General features: G+C 31.9%; 1 long non-coding RNA gene and 1 other non-coding gene across 2 annotated transcripts; both read left to right on the top strand.

Annotated features, from left to right (window-relative positions):
- The first annotated feature begins 2,379 nt into the window (after window positions 1-2,379).
- LOC116001799 lies at window positions 2,380-3,978 on the top strand. Its single transcript, XR_004094291.1, has 3 exons — window positions 2,380-2,460; window positions 2,610-3,742; window positions 3,834-3,978. It is a non-coding gene; the product is annotated as an uncharacterized LOC116001799 (long non-coding RNA).
- A 298-nt stretch (window positions 3,979-4,276) lies between these two features.
- TRNAC-GCA lies at window positions 4,277-4,348 on the top strand. Its single transcript has one exon. It is a non-coding gene; the product is annotated as a tRNA-Cys (tRNA).
- The last annotated feature ends 9,833 nt before the right edge of the window (window positions 4,349-14,181 follow it).

The raw sequence follows: 14,181 nt of genomic DNA, 5'->3' as shown, positions 1-14,181 counted from the left end.
TAACAGATCATATGCATTTAAAAAAAAAAAAGACGCGGTAGCACTTTTGTAAATAACTCAAGCTTTAGTGCATGTAACATGTGTTAAATTAAAGTAACTGGTGCAAGTGTGCAAGTTAAATAACATAAAAGTGCAACCATTTTACTTAATAGTGCAAGTAATTTACCTTTTCACATTGATGCACCTAATGATAACGTCTTTCACATTGGTGCACTTAATAATAACGTTTGGTGCAACTAATGATAACATTAGGTGCACTTAATATTATTGTTCGATATACATTATTTTTTTCACTTTTAATATATGTTACTTGCACTTAGGTGCACTCTATGAAACTGTTGCTTGCACTTAGGTGCACTCTATGAAACTGTTACTTGCACTTTTAACTCAATTTTCTTTCACTTCAAAGTTCAATTATATTTACGAAAATGCTACCGCGTTTAAACATATAAAAAAAAAAACTTTTTGATCTTTAGATCTGTACAAATGAATGACTATGATGGGTTCTCAATTCTCTCTTAAGCATGTGGTACTCACCTGATCCATCTCATATATATATATATATATATATATATATATATATATATATATTGACGGTAATAATGTGTTTACCGGTATATTATTTGAGTATTTGAATGTTTGAATACCATATTGAGCGTAGTGCTCAGTGTACAAGTGAGTTCAGTATGTATTGTCTAAGTTCAAGTGTCGTGTCTCACTACGTGGTTGTGAGTCTTTTTATTCCTTTCAGCTCAGTAACGGAGCATTGATGAGGAATTGAACGTTAGTTGAACGTTGGACATCAATGCTTGAGGAGTTGAACGTTTGGTCATCAATACTGAGGAGAGCTGAATGTTGGTGATCAATGCTTGAGGAGTTGGACCGTTGCGCATTGATGCTGAGGAGTGAGGTGTCTTGGGTAGTTTGAACGGCAACTGTCTTGGTCATGACAATGGTTACGGGTCGGGTACCCAATTACCCTGTCATATATATATATATATATATATATATATATATATATGTACATATATATCAAAAAAATGCGAGCAAGCAGTGAAGACGAAGGCAATGACAAATATCTGATTATAATTGTTAAAAATATCCGATTATAACTTTTGTTATCTTTTCCTACTATTGTTATTATGCACATGCATCCACAGTATATTTTCTTATTTTATTCAATAATAATAATATATAGACATTATTTATTGAAGTACTATGTAAGTTATTTAATAAAATAAAGTAATAAGGTTCAAATTGGCCACTGAACGTAACCTGAAAGTGTAATTAGGCCACTGAACGAAAAAATAGTGCAATTAGTCTACTGAACACTCCAAATGCATGCATTTTCACCAGATAGCAGGTTACCTTTCATTTCATCAGGTTGCCCGCTTATGTGGATGGTGAATTGACATTTTAAAATAATTTTTTAATAATAATAACATTAAAAATAAAAAAATAAAAAATTAAATGCCTGTTTCCTTGTTTTAAAAAATTAATTAAAAAATTTAAAAATACAATGCGCTTGTTTGCTTGTTTGTTTTTTTTTAATTTGTTATTTATTTTATTTTTGTTTTTAAAGTTTAGTATTAAAAAAATATTTTATTTTTAATAACATTAAAAATAAAAAATAAAAAATTAAATGCATGCTTCCTTGTTTTTTTTTTTAAAACAAAAGTAATTAAAAAAAATTAAAAATACAATGCGCTTGTTTGTTTGTTTGTTTTTTTTTTTAAATTAAAATTTTAAATTTTTTATTTATTTTATTTTTATTTTTAAAGTTTAGTATTAAAAAAATATTTTAAAATGCCAACTTACCATCCATGTACGCAGCAACCCGATGAAATGGAAGGTAACCTGTTATCAAGTAAAATTGCATGCATTTAGAGTGTTCAGTGGCCTAGTTGCATTTTTTTTTCTTCTTTCAGTGGCCTAATTGCACTTTGAAGTTACGTTCAATGGCTAATTTGAACCTTATTCCTAAAATAAATATCAAATTAATAAAAAATGGTTTAAATTATTATTATTATACAATATTATAAATATTTAAAATCTAAATAAATTTAAAATTTTAGTATAGAGTACTAATATTGAGAATCAATTTTTGTGCAACGCGCGTACCAAATACAAATACTTAGTATATATAATATTTCCCAAAATTATTTTAGAAAATTATATATATACACATGAATTCCAAATATATATATATATATATATATATATATATATATATACATACATAGAGTAAAGAGTTTGCACAGATGTTTGTATCATTGTATGCCCTTAACAGAATATTTGAATAAGCATATTCATATTGCATACATATATAAATTGATCCACGGGTTTCCTGGAAGGGCAAGAAGCTTGTCAATAGAAAAGAAATTTGCAGTTAGTTTGCTCCCAGTGTTGCAGTGGCAGGAAGAAGGCTAGCCCAAAAGACATAATGAAAATTAAGATGAGGTTATATTCTTACAAATGCTTGGTGGGGTTTTTTACTCTTCCAGTTATATTTTGGTTTGTTTGTTTTTTGTTCTTTTCATCTTCTTTAATGCCAATTAATTTTCTTTTTAAGATGTTTGAAATATCCTTCAACTCCATGCTCACTTCAGGTTTTAAAATCAACTGTATGGTAAAAAGTTAAAAACCCACCTTGTAAACCTCTACGCTCCCTTTGGAAAATGCCATTTTTCACAGTTAGGTTTCGACTCCGAGCAAAACCGGTATACTTTCACCTTTGCTTTGAAAGCTTGCACCAAGATGTTGGACTTGGAAAAGGGTCGTGATATTCATGATGATGTATCTAGGAGGAACCTTGAATGTGATGTGTTTATTGGGACCTGACTTGTCTCCCTCTATTGTAAAACGGGTAATTTAAAGAGCGCAAGGGAGATGTTTGATAAAATGCCTAAAAGGGACTTGGTTGCTTGGAATGCAATGGTTTCTGGATTTTCTCAGAGTTCAGAGCCGCTAATGCATTAGAGGTTTTTAGTACATGCAGTTTAGTTGTGGGGTTCAGCCTAATTCCGTAAGTTTGTTGAATTTGTTTCCCGCAGTTTGCAAGTTCACGGACGAGATGATTTGCAGGTCTATTCATGGGTTTGTTTATAATGGCCTGATTGATATGTACTCAAAATGTGGACACTCCAATGTAGCTCATCAAGTTTTTTATCAGATGAGAGTGAGAAATGATGTTTCATGGGGTACAGTGATGGCTGGTTATGCGTATACTGAGAACTTCCGTGAAGTTCTGGAGCTTTTTGATTGCATGAAAAGAGAAGATTTGAAATGAATAAGGTATCTGCTATAAGTGCATTGTTGGGAGCTGCTGAGATGAAGGATCTAGAAAAAGGTGTGGAGATTCATAATTATACAATTCAAGAAGGGATTGATTCAGACATTATGATTGCTACTTCTCTAATGACAATGTATGCTAAATGTGGAAAACTCTCATCTGCTGAATTCCTGTTTCATAATTCTGTTGCTAAAGACGAGGTTTCTTGGAACACAATGATTGCGGGATACGTGCAGAGTGAACCCGAGGTATATGAATGTGGCTGTGTGTGCTATGAATTGTTTGAAAGTGAAAATGAAGTATACATATGCAGAAGGCCATAGAAGAAGAATTACACTGGAAATTTAGGAGATGTAAGCCAAACCATACATCTTCGGCTGCTTGGCAAAGGTGTAACCGATCCAGAAAGGCTGTTAAATATGAAGGAATCACCTGCATCTTGTCCTTGAAGTCAGTTCACCAACTTTCCACTTTATTTCAATCAAAGTTCATTACTTTAGATTTCATATATTAATTACTTCTCTGCTTGTATTGTGGGCAGGTGACGGTTTGCAAGAAGGCAGACTACTTCCAGGATCTAATAGATGTTCGGTAAAAATTGTGAGTAGAAACTATCTTCTCAACCAACTTTTTACTAGAAGTTTTTGATATTCAAACTCTGCAACATAATCTCTCTGTTCAGACATGGTCACTATAAAGTTTATCAGAAGACCTTTCACTGTGAGTGAAAAAATGGTAAATGCTCTTCTAACCTTGTATTCTTTTCATGTTCCAACTTAGAAGTCTAGAAGACACAAACTTTTATGAATATATATTTCTCTTTCTGTACCACTCTTTGTTAACCAATAAACAGTGTTTATAGGGAGTCTGAATTCTCCCTGGAAGAACATATAGTTCACCAGGTGTTTGACCATAGGATCTAGCTTTAGTGTTAAAATTGAACTAAGCTTTAGATAATTTTTTAAATAAAGCAATCACTAGTAGGGATCCATAGCTCAGTGGTAGAGCATTTGACTGCAGATCAAGAGGTCACCGGTTCGAACCCGGTTGGGCCCTTTGAAGTGATCTTATTTTTGTTCCTACCTACGCCTTATAAGAACATGGTTATTATTATTTTTTAATAGTCTTTTGAAAACAAAAAAATATATATACACAATTACGGGGAGTAATAATTGGAGTGGTCGCTAGACTTAATTGCCTAATGAGTACATGAAGTGAGCTATTGGCATGCATGCATGACGAGATTTTTCTAAGCAAATTTATATGTCATGGCGGTAATTAACTACAATTGGTAATATACTAATATGTAAATAAATTCTTTAGGGTTCACATTGCTGCTTAAATTTTTATCATACTATCACGTTGTTAGTTCTTTGAGAATTGACATCTACCCTTCCAATGATTAAAGGTCACCACCCGATACAGCTAGTTAGGGTGAGAAGCAATGCAAGATGATCTATCTATGTAAGCTCCAAAGGTAGGTTCAAGAGAGAGCTAAATGGATGGCATCCAGATAGATCAAAGTTGCAAGCGGCCACTAGCCACTGACCCTACTAAAATGTATAGTATTATTTTTGTTTAGCTTAACTATGTTATCTTTTTCTACTTTTGTTAAAATGTATAGTATTATTTTTGTTTAGCTTAACTATGTTATCTTTTTCTACTTTTGTTAGATGGGGTTGAGGGATTGTTGTTGATAGAATGGTGATGGGCCAAATGACATTATCTTAAATGCCTCAATTCTAGATCATAGTTCACTAATGGCTTATCTTTATACTTAAATGAAAAATGAAATTAGGCCTCAATTAGTCGTGTTATTTATTTATTTATTTTCCTTTGGTTTGAATGAGGGATGATTATTGGCAAAAAGTTGGATGGAACACTAAGAGGGGTGTATTCAATCAAGACTTTATTTTAAAGACTTTTAAAGTGATGGATTTTAATTGACTTTTGTAGAGTTCTTGTAGACTTTCTTAGAATCTTTTAAACTTTCATCAACTTTGTAGGAGTTTATAAATATCCATAAGATAGACATTTATAGACTTTTAAAAACTTTTTCATATTAAAAAGTCTACAAACATCATTAAAACTCTAAATTGAATACACCCTTACAAACATTCCATAACTTCTGTTAATATATTATTTATAATTTTCTTACAAAAATATATTTTTATAAACCATAAATAAATTAACGCATTATAAAACAAAAAATAAATAAATATTGATTGCCACAAAAATATAGTATACTATACATAATAAAGAAAACATAACCAATTTTCACTAAATATAATTATCAAAATTTCTAGAATGAAAAAGGATGAATTAAAATATTTCTCTTGTTAGTACAATTATCTTGTTATTTTAATCTTTACTCTTTTCTTGATGAACATCTCTCATTCATAAAGCCTGTACTATGGTATGCAGAACAGACAATTATATAGCACCTAAAGCTATGGTACTCATACTACTCAGAAAATACAAAATACAAGCACATCATCTAGGATTCTGAGTTAATTAAGTGTGGGACAAAACGGCTAACACTCTGCCGCGCAAGATATCAATTATGGTTGGAGATCCACACGACTTTCGCTTCCGCTACTACAAGGTTAGGTTTCTCGTAGATTTATTCTATAACGTTAGACTATATTTTAGATATAACATTTGGTATCAAGAGCCTTTATCAATCTCTTTCTGGTTGATTGTTTTACTTTAATCAACATTAATTTTTATATATACATTGAGTTTGTATTTTTTTTTTGAAGAGACATTGAGTTTGTATATATTTGTCTGCTAAAATTTTTTTCTTAACGGTAAGCACGATTTTAATTTGTATTTTGAATTTCAAAATTATTTCGTGATCTTTTGGGAATCCACCGCCATCGAGATTTTGGTCGGAGGAATACGGTACAATATAATGTTGCAGCCTATGCGCAAAAATATATGTCCAATATCAATACTCAAGTTAAAATCTTAATTAAATTAAAATATTTTTTAAATAATAGTGTGTTTATATATATATATATATATATATATAATTGTATAATTCATATTAATATTTTTCAAGAATTAAAGAAATGATACATACTAAATATAAATATGGTAATATTTAATTAAAATCTAAATGAATTTAAACATACCATTGAAGATTGTAAGAAAAAATGGGTATGCATTATTAAGGACATATGTGGCTGACATATTTCATTTCTGTGTTTGTTCTAGTTTAGCTCCTATTGGATAGTTGGATATGTTAGACTAGTTGTTATAACTTCTTACTATCTTCTCTCCTCTGTACACTATTTATAGCTGTGTGAGTTTACATCAATAAATCGTTCATAAACTCTCTATGGTATCAAGAGCTTAAAATCTCCCACGAAAGAACGAAACTTTTTTTCCTGTGCCTTTCTAATCGATGGCTTCCACCAGTGAGATCATTCACCTAAATGCTCCCACACACCTCCCTATCAAACTTCACCACCAACAATTTCTCAGTTTGGTGCCGATAGGTTCACGCTACCCTTGTTGGTCTCAATCTCCTAGGCTACATTGACGGTTCCATCAAGGAACTAGCCAAATTCACGAATTCTGCTCAAACCGTCCCTAATCCAAACCATTCAATTTGGTACTGTTAAGACCAAATTCTTGTTAGTGCACTTATGGGAAGCTGTACTGATTCAATCCAATCGCTCATCTCGTCGGCCACGACAACCCATGATGCATGGCAACGTCTTTTTGCAGGTTATGCTAGTGCCTCTCGAGGACACATTATTTCCCTCAAGGCAAAGCTAACTAGAAACCAGAGAGGCTCTTGGTCTATTACAACATATCTTAACGGCATGCGAGCCATAGCCGACATGCGTCCCTTCAAACCAACCGGCAATTGAACTCCAATCGGAATGCCGTACCAATACTGTTAATCATGAAGCCAACCGATCGAATTGGCAACAAGGGGGAACTAATCGGCCCACTATTATATGCAAGTTTTGTAACTTTGCAGGTCATGAAACAAAGGTGTGTCGTAAGCTGGCTAGGTTCTTGAAAGAGCATAACGTCCTCCCCGCACAGACGTCTGTGTCGGCTACAGCTCATTCGGCACATGCATCTCCACCTTGGCTATTTAACAGTGGTGCATCGCATCACGCCACCTCTAGTCTCATGTCTCTACAGACACTCTCTGAGTACAATGGCCTGATGAGGTTTGCCTGGGGTGATGGTAATTCGCTACAAATTTATCATATTGGCCGGTCTGTCATTCCAACTCCATATTCTGTCTTTACCTTAGAAAATGTCTTGCATGTTCCTTAGTTACATACTAACTTAGTGTCCATATCCAGTTATGCAAGACTGATCGCGTGTCTATTGAATTTTTTGGTTCTCATTTTCTTGATAAGGATCTTCAAACGGGGACTTCTCTACTGAGGGGAGTGAACAATACTATGGACCAGCTGTTTTGCACCCAACAGTACATGCTACACAGTTGTTGTGTCTGTCTTAGTGGCACCATCAACTTGGTCATCTGTCTAATAAGGTGTTGCAACTTGTGTTGCAACGCTGCAATGTTCCAGTTTCTATAGCTTTTCTGCGACAATTCTACTGCCCTTCTTGCAATGTGCATAAAAGCCATAAATTTCCCTTTGCCAAAAATACCCTCGTTAGCACTAAATCCCTGCAATTAATCTATACTGATGTATGGGGCCTACTGAAATGTCTGTTGATGAATTTTGCTATTACGTGATTTTTGTCGACCATTTTTCAAAATACATTTGGCTATACCTCATGAAGCGTAAGTCAAATGTATTTGCAATATTTACCCAGTTCAAAAAATTAGGAGAGAAATATTTTGGCCTTTCCATCACCACTTATTATTATTATTATTATTATTATTATTATTACTATTATTATTTTAAGAAATAATATATTCATTTTCAAGAAAATGGACCAAACAAAAAAAATGCAATTTCTTAACACTTAGCCAAATAAAAAAATATAGTTTTCTAACCTTCAGCCAAACACTAAAAATTTAAAATAATTTATAGAAAATGAATCATTTTCTAAAAATTATTTCTTAGAAAATATTTTTTAGATTTTCAAATAATGGGCCTTTAATACCATAATTGTTAAACATTAATGATACGACGTACTAATTATATTTATTGGCATATGCTTTTTTTATAAATTTTTTTAATGTGTTATTTAATATCATTTAATGTTATTCAATTTCAATTCTATGGTAAATTTACCAAATATTACCAAAATTGAATATGAGAGTCACTATAAATATAGGCATCGGATCAAACTGCATATCAAAACAAGAGCAGATATAAATCTGAATAGAATTGCTACTAAGGAAACATGAATTCAAAGATGGTAAAAATTTACTTTTCTTGCTTAATTGTGGGTTTCATCATGGTTGCTTTGCTCTCCCATCTCGGTAAAACTTCATTCTTATGCTCTCTTATCTAACCTTTTTATATTCATTTTTAGAAAATCAAAATTTTGGTCCATCATTTATTTTTTAATTGTTAATGTAATCCTTAATTTTCAATTTCAGGCAATTTGATCTTTGAATTGTTTAAAATTTCGTCAATTAGACCCTTTAGCGATCAAAATGATGATTTTCACATTTTTAAAATTTCGTCAATTTGGTCCCTGGAAAGATTTAATTGACAAAATTTTAAACAATTCAAAGATTAAATTGGTTGAAATTGAAAACTAGAAACTACATTGACAATTGAAAAATAATTGAGAGACGAAAATGTTGATTTCCCCTCTTTAGAATTTAATACATATATACAAAACTAGGAAAGTATAATAATTAATAATTATTTTACTTATGATTATGACAGCCAAGCTAAATCATTGATATACCAAGGACCTTGTACAGATCCAATGTACAAAAACTGTTATCTATATTGTATCAACAATGGGTTCCCATAAGGTGGTATATGTTTGCCAAGTGTCCCTGGAGTTCCCCTTCTTTGCTATTGCATAATACCATGATTTTTTATTTTTTATTTTTTGTTATTTTGTATCTCTTTAACTAATAATATAATATAAATTTCATTCAATCTATTTGATGTCGGTTGATTTTGAGCAATCGCGAAATTTAATTTTTAAGATTGTTATAATGTTCATCGCATGTTTCGTAAATGTAAAGAAAGATTCCATGGACACAAATAATCCGGAAAAATGAGTTCTTTCAAACAGGGACGAATCCAAAAAAAATAATTGAGTGGGGTGAAATTCAAATTATAAAAAAATACGAGATCGTATACTTAACACTTCAAAACTACCATGAATAGATGAATCTTTAAAAGTAGTTATTATTTTAAAGAATTTCTCCACAACTGAATCAAAAAAATTCATATCATAAATAAATTTCAGAAGCAAACATGAGCTAATTTAACTTTAAGGCAGTAAAGTTTTAACCAAAGCAGACTGAAGACTACAGAGTGATGAGTTAGAAAAGGTTTCATTTGATGCAATAGATATTGTACAGAGTATTTTTTTTTTTTCTTTCCGGGACATTTGGTTGTAGGGAAGGAATTAGGTGGGAAAAGAATTGTAACTCCATGAAAAAGAATAATGTGGGAATAAAGTGGAAATTTAAATTCTCGTGTTTGGTTTGCAAGAATAAAATTACTGAAAATTTTAATTCTAATGTTTAGTATACATGGAATTGAAAAGAAATAAGTAATATAAAGTACAAAATGCCCATTATTATTATTATTATTATTATTATTATTATTATTATTAATCTTATAAACAATGCAAATTTTCAATCACTATTGCATAGAAATAAAGAATTCATTCGTTATTATAAACAAAGTTAACAAGCACACAACTTACACCATTCACGGTTGCATAGATCGGCGCACAAAATGAATATTATACAACTCATCCACTATCGACGCACAGAATGAAAATTTTGCTTTTCAAAATTTAGGCAAATAGACTATATATACATATCAAATTCCCTCAAACCAAATGCCATGTTCTAGTTTCCTTGTTCACACAATATATTCAATCACATGCATATGATCACAAAACTATATTCATCAAAAGTAAAGCTATTGAAAAGAAACGTGAAAATGGGCTTTAAAAGAGTAAAAAAAAAATGCTCACCAACAAATAGAGAAATTAAACAAAAATCTGTAAATTAAAAAGTCAAAACAAAACAAAAATCGCAGTGTAACTACAAACTTAGAATAAATTCATCGCAATTTTGTAAACGATAACTAAAACTAACTAGGCAAAGTAAACCAACATTTCAATTGTCCAAGCAAGCAGCAAATCAACTTCATAATTGACAAACCAATAAATGAAATTCACATTATTTCGCAGACTCCTTTCATATATATGAACAAGCAGAGCATCATTACAAAGATTATACAGAAATTAATTAACAAAATGTGGGGAAATATACATCACATATATAAACAATAAATAGAGAATACATAAAATTATTGAAGATTGAAGATTTAAGAAATTAGAGATTTATTATTTATGGAATTAGAATTAACTAATTAAGAGAATAAGGATGAAAATTGGTTCGAACTGAGCATTTGCAAATTGTTGCTGACTTGTCTGAGGGTGGTCATTGGGAATTTGAGATGCCTCATGCCTGAGTCTAACATCAGCACATCACCTATCTCTCTAATCTCTCTATCCTCATTCCTCAGCGGTAAGCTCTCATCTATCATACGGAAATTAGGGCAAAAACAAAATTAAGGAAATCAGGCCAAAATCATAATAAGATTTCAAAACTCTAAACATAGGGCAAACAATTGAAAAAAATTAAGATTTATAGTCCAAGGGGTGAGAGAATGAGACTACAAAGCTGAGGCCTGAGGGTGAAGACGGTTAGACGGAGCCGGCTGTCTGCGAGGCGGCAACTGGACAACTCACAATTGTCGACTGGACCACTAAACGTCTGGACCTAGTAGTTGGTGGGCGGTGGCGAGGCACAGTAGATGACGGTGTGAAAACATGAAACGCGATAGAGGGAGGACTAAATGAATTTTTTTAATATATAAACTACTAGACGTCTGGACCTAGTAGTTGGTGGGTGGTGGCAAGGCACAGTAGATGACGGTGTGAAAACATGAAACGCGATAGAAGGAGGACTAAATGAATTTTTTTAATATATAAACTACTAGACGTCTGGACCTAGTAGTTGGTGGGCGGTGGAGAGGCGACGGTGTGAAAACGTGAAACGCGATAGAGGGAGGACTAAATAAATTATATATATATATATATATATATATATATATATATATATATATATATATATATCACCCCCAAAATGACGTCGTTTTGGGACTGTCTAATTTTTTACAGAAGGGTAGCTATCCCCAATTCCCATGGCAGCTCCACCCCTGCTTTCAAATATCAATAAAAAAATTGCATTAACGAATGAGAATCTCAATACTAAGGCTATCAGGCCTTCCACAATAGTGGTGGGTTTTTTAGGGGATTTTGCAGGTGTAATTAGGATAGAGAAAATGAGGGTGGAGGAAAAAAAAGAAAAGGAAAAAAAAAACAAATTACAAAAAAGAAAGATTAAAAAAAAATAATTTAGGCGCCCGCCTTGGCGCAAGACCTGCGCCTCACGTACGTAGGCGCAGGTTTTCCCACAAGTGGGCCCCACTCTCACTGCCAAAAAATTCATATTTACAGGAAAAAACACCATTAAAAACCTACCCCCCTCCCCCATTAATTGTTTAAAACTCAACATCAAATTTTTATTATTCAAAAAACTCACCTAAAAACTGTATTAGGGATGGCCTCAGCATCGCTGAAATTTGAGATCCTTTCAAATCTTTGTTGATTTTTTTCTTTTTTTTTATTTTATTTTTTGTGATGACGTGCTACAATTCTGACACATCAAAATTGCAACACTTGCAATTCGTGTGTCAGAATCGCAACACATTTTCAATTAACTTTTTGACTTTTATATTATTATTATAATTACTAGGATTTTCACACGTGCGATGCACGGAATGGATTTGTTATAATATATTAAGAATATTTGGATCGATATATAATTAAATAAATTATAACATTAAATATTATATAGTGCAATTGAAGATATGTTTTAGATTGATTATGTTTTCTGATGTTATCCTTGTTTGAATTCCAATAAATAATTGCTTAATTAATAGTTAATGTGTAGATGTACACATGCGGTGCTGGAACTTTAGAGATTTTATATATCATTGTTTAGGATTTTTATAAATTGGGCAAATATGCTCGTTCTCTAGTAACTCAGTTATTGGAATCAATTGTTATTCTAACTCATATGTATGGAAGATATATTTTTGTGTAGATATATTCTAACTCATTCGACCCTGGCTTTTGTTGATAGTCATGGCATATGCAAGCATCAGTGGGAATTATTTATGCTGGAACTTGAAGGGAAATCTCGTATTAGAAAGAGTGAGAGACATTCGAAGGATAAGAACTTTGGTTCCTTCATGTGTCCCATTATCTATTCTTGCTTCAACAATGTGATCTGCCAATTTTGTGATGATGAGTCGCGTACTGTTATAAAGACCAAGAGAATGCTCTATCTTCCGCAATAACATAACAGGTGCACCGACCTTTAATTTAATGTCAATGAATGATTAAGAAAATCATACAATCCCAAACTATTAAGAATTTATGAGTGTGTACTTCTAATAGATTTTCACCGTCTGGTTCTGCCTTACACAAAGAGTTACAACTTAAATATGTTCATCCTTTTGCAATATTCATGTCACACATGTACTGATTAATTTGATCAACGACATCTAAAGTCGGCGAGCGGATCACTGACCTTCGAGCTGCGACTCATCAAGCGGTCATATCTTGATTTTAAATTTTTTAAAATCACTTTTAATGTAATCAAAGCGTTGAGTCATAACAATAATTTTGACACTGAAATTTTAATTTTATAATCTACATGTATATATTTTGTGATTTTTTCCACAAAATTAGTTTTGATAGTCAAACTGTAAAATATATTGATTTTACCAATCACTAAATTTCAAAATGTTTCAGATTCTCAGGTATATATAAGTAAAACACGCATCTAAAGCCTAATTTTTTTTTGTAAATATTTCATACATATAAAGCAAGTCTCTGACTATTGTGAGAAGTTAGTAACCTTGAGTCTAACATACAACATAAAACATTGTGTGATAGTGGGTAGTAACTTTGAGGTAAGACCATTCAAGCATATAAGCATGACTCGAGCTTGTGTCTATGCTCTCAAAATTCAAATCATCATACTGGCATCAGGCAATAAAAAAAATATATCAAAATGTATGAATCATATATCTAAACTGTTAATCCAAACTTCACTCCAGATTACCAAATGGAGTGTATGACTTTTTGGAATGATGCTCATCCAAACTGTTGAAATGCGATTTCCATAACTATTGATTGGCATACTACTCATGCTTCATATTTCATCAAAGTATCCGTTTATTATGATATTATGATTTATAACATATAAAAATCGACAAATAAACTATAGTATAAGTCTTCCTTGCATGCACAAATATCACAAAAATTCAGTGTTCTAAAATAAGTGTATAAATGCAATATGTAGATAATTTGCATTGCATTATATATCATTAATTTAATTACTTGTCGGTTAGTTATTGCAAGATCTTGAGGTATGATATTCAGTAAGTATAACTATATTAGAGAAAAATTTACATGGGAGTAATGTGATAATCAGTTGAGTGATTGTTGGTTGACCGTAGAGCGTTGTGTTGGAGGAAGAAGATGATATATAGTGAAGATGATATTGTCCTTCACTATATATCATCTTCTTCCTCCAACACGTTGATATTCTCTGGACAAATAACCGTTGGAAAAAATTAGCATAAAATGACATTTTAGAG

The sequence above is a fragment of the Ipomoea triloba genome, chromosome 1 (assembly GCF_003576645.1).
Source record: "Ipomoea triloba cultivar NCNSP0323 chromosome 1, ASM357664v1".
NCBI classification, from domain to species: Eukaryota; Viridiplantae; Streptophyta; class Magnoliopsida; order Solanales; family Convolvulaceae; genus Ipomoea; species Ipomoea triloba.
Note: the sequence above shows the minus strand (reverse complement) of the source record. Positions and strands in the feature narration are given on the sequence as shown.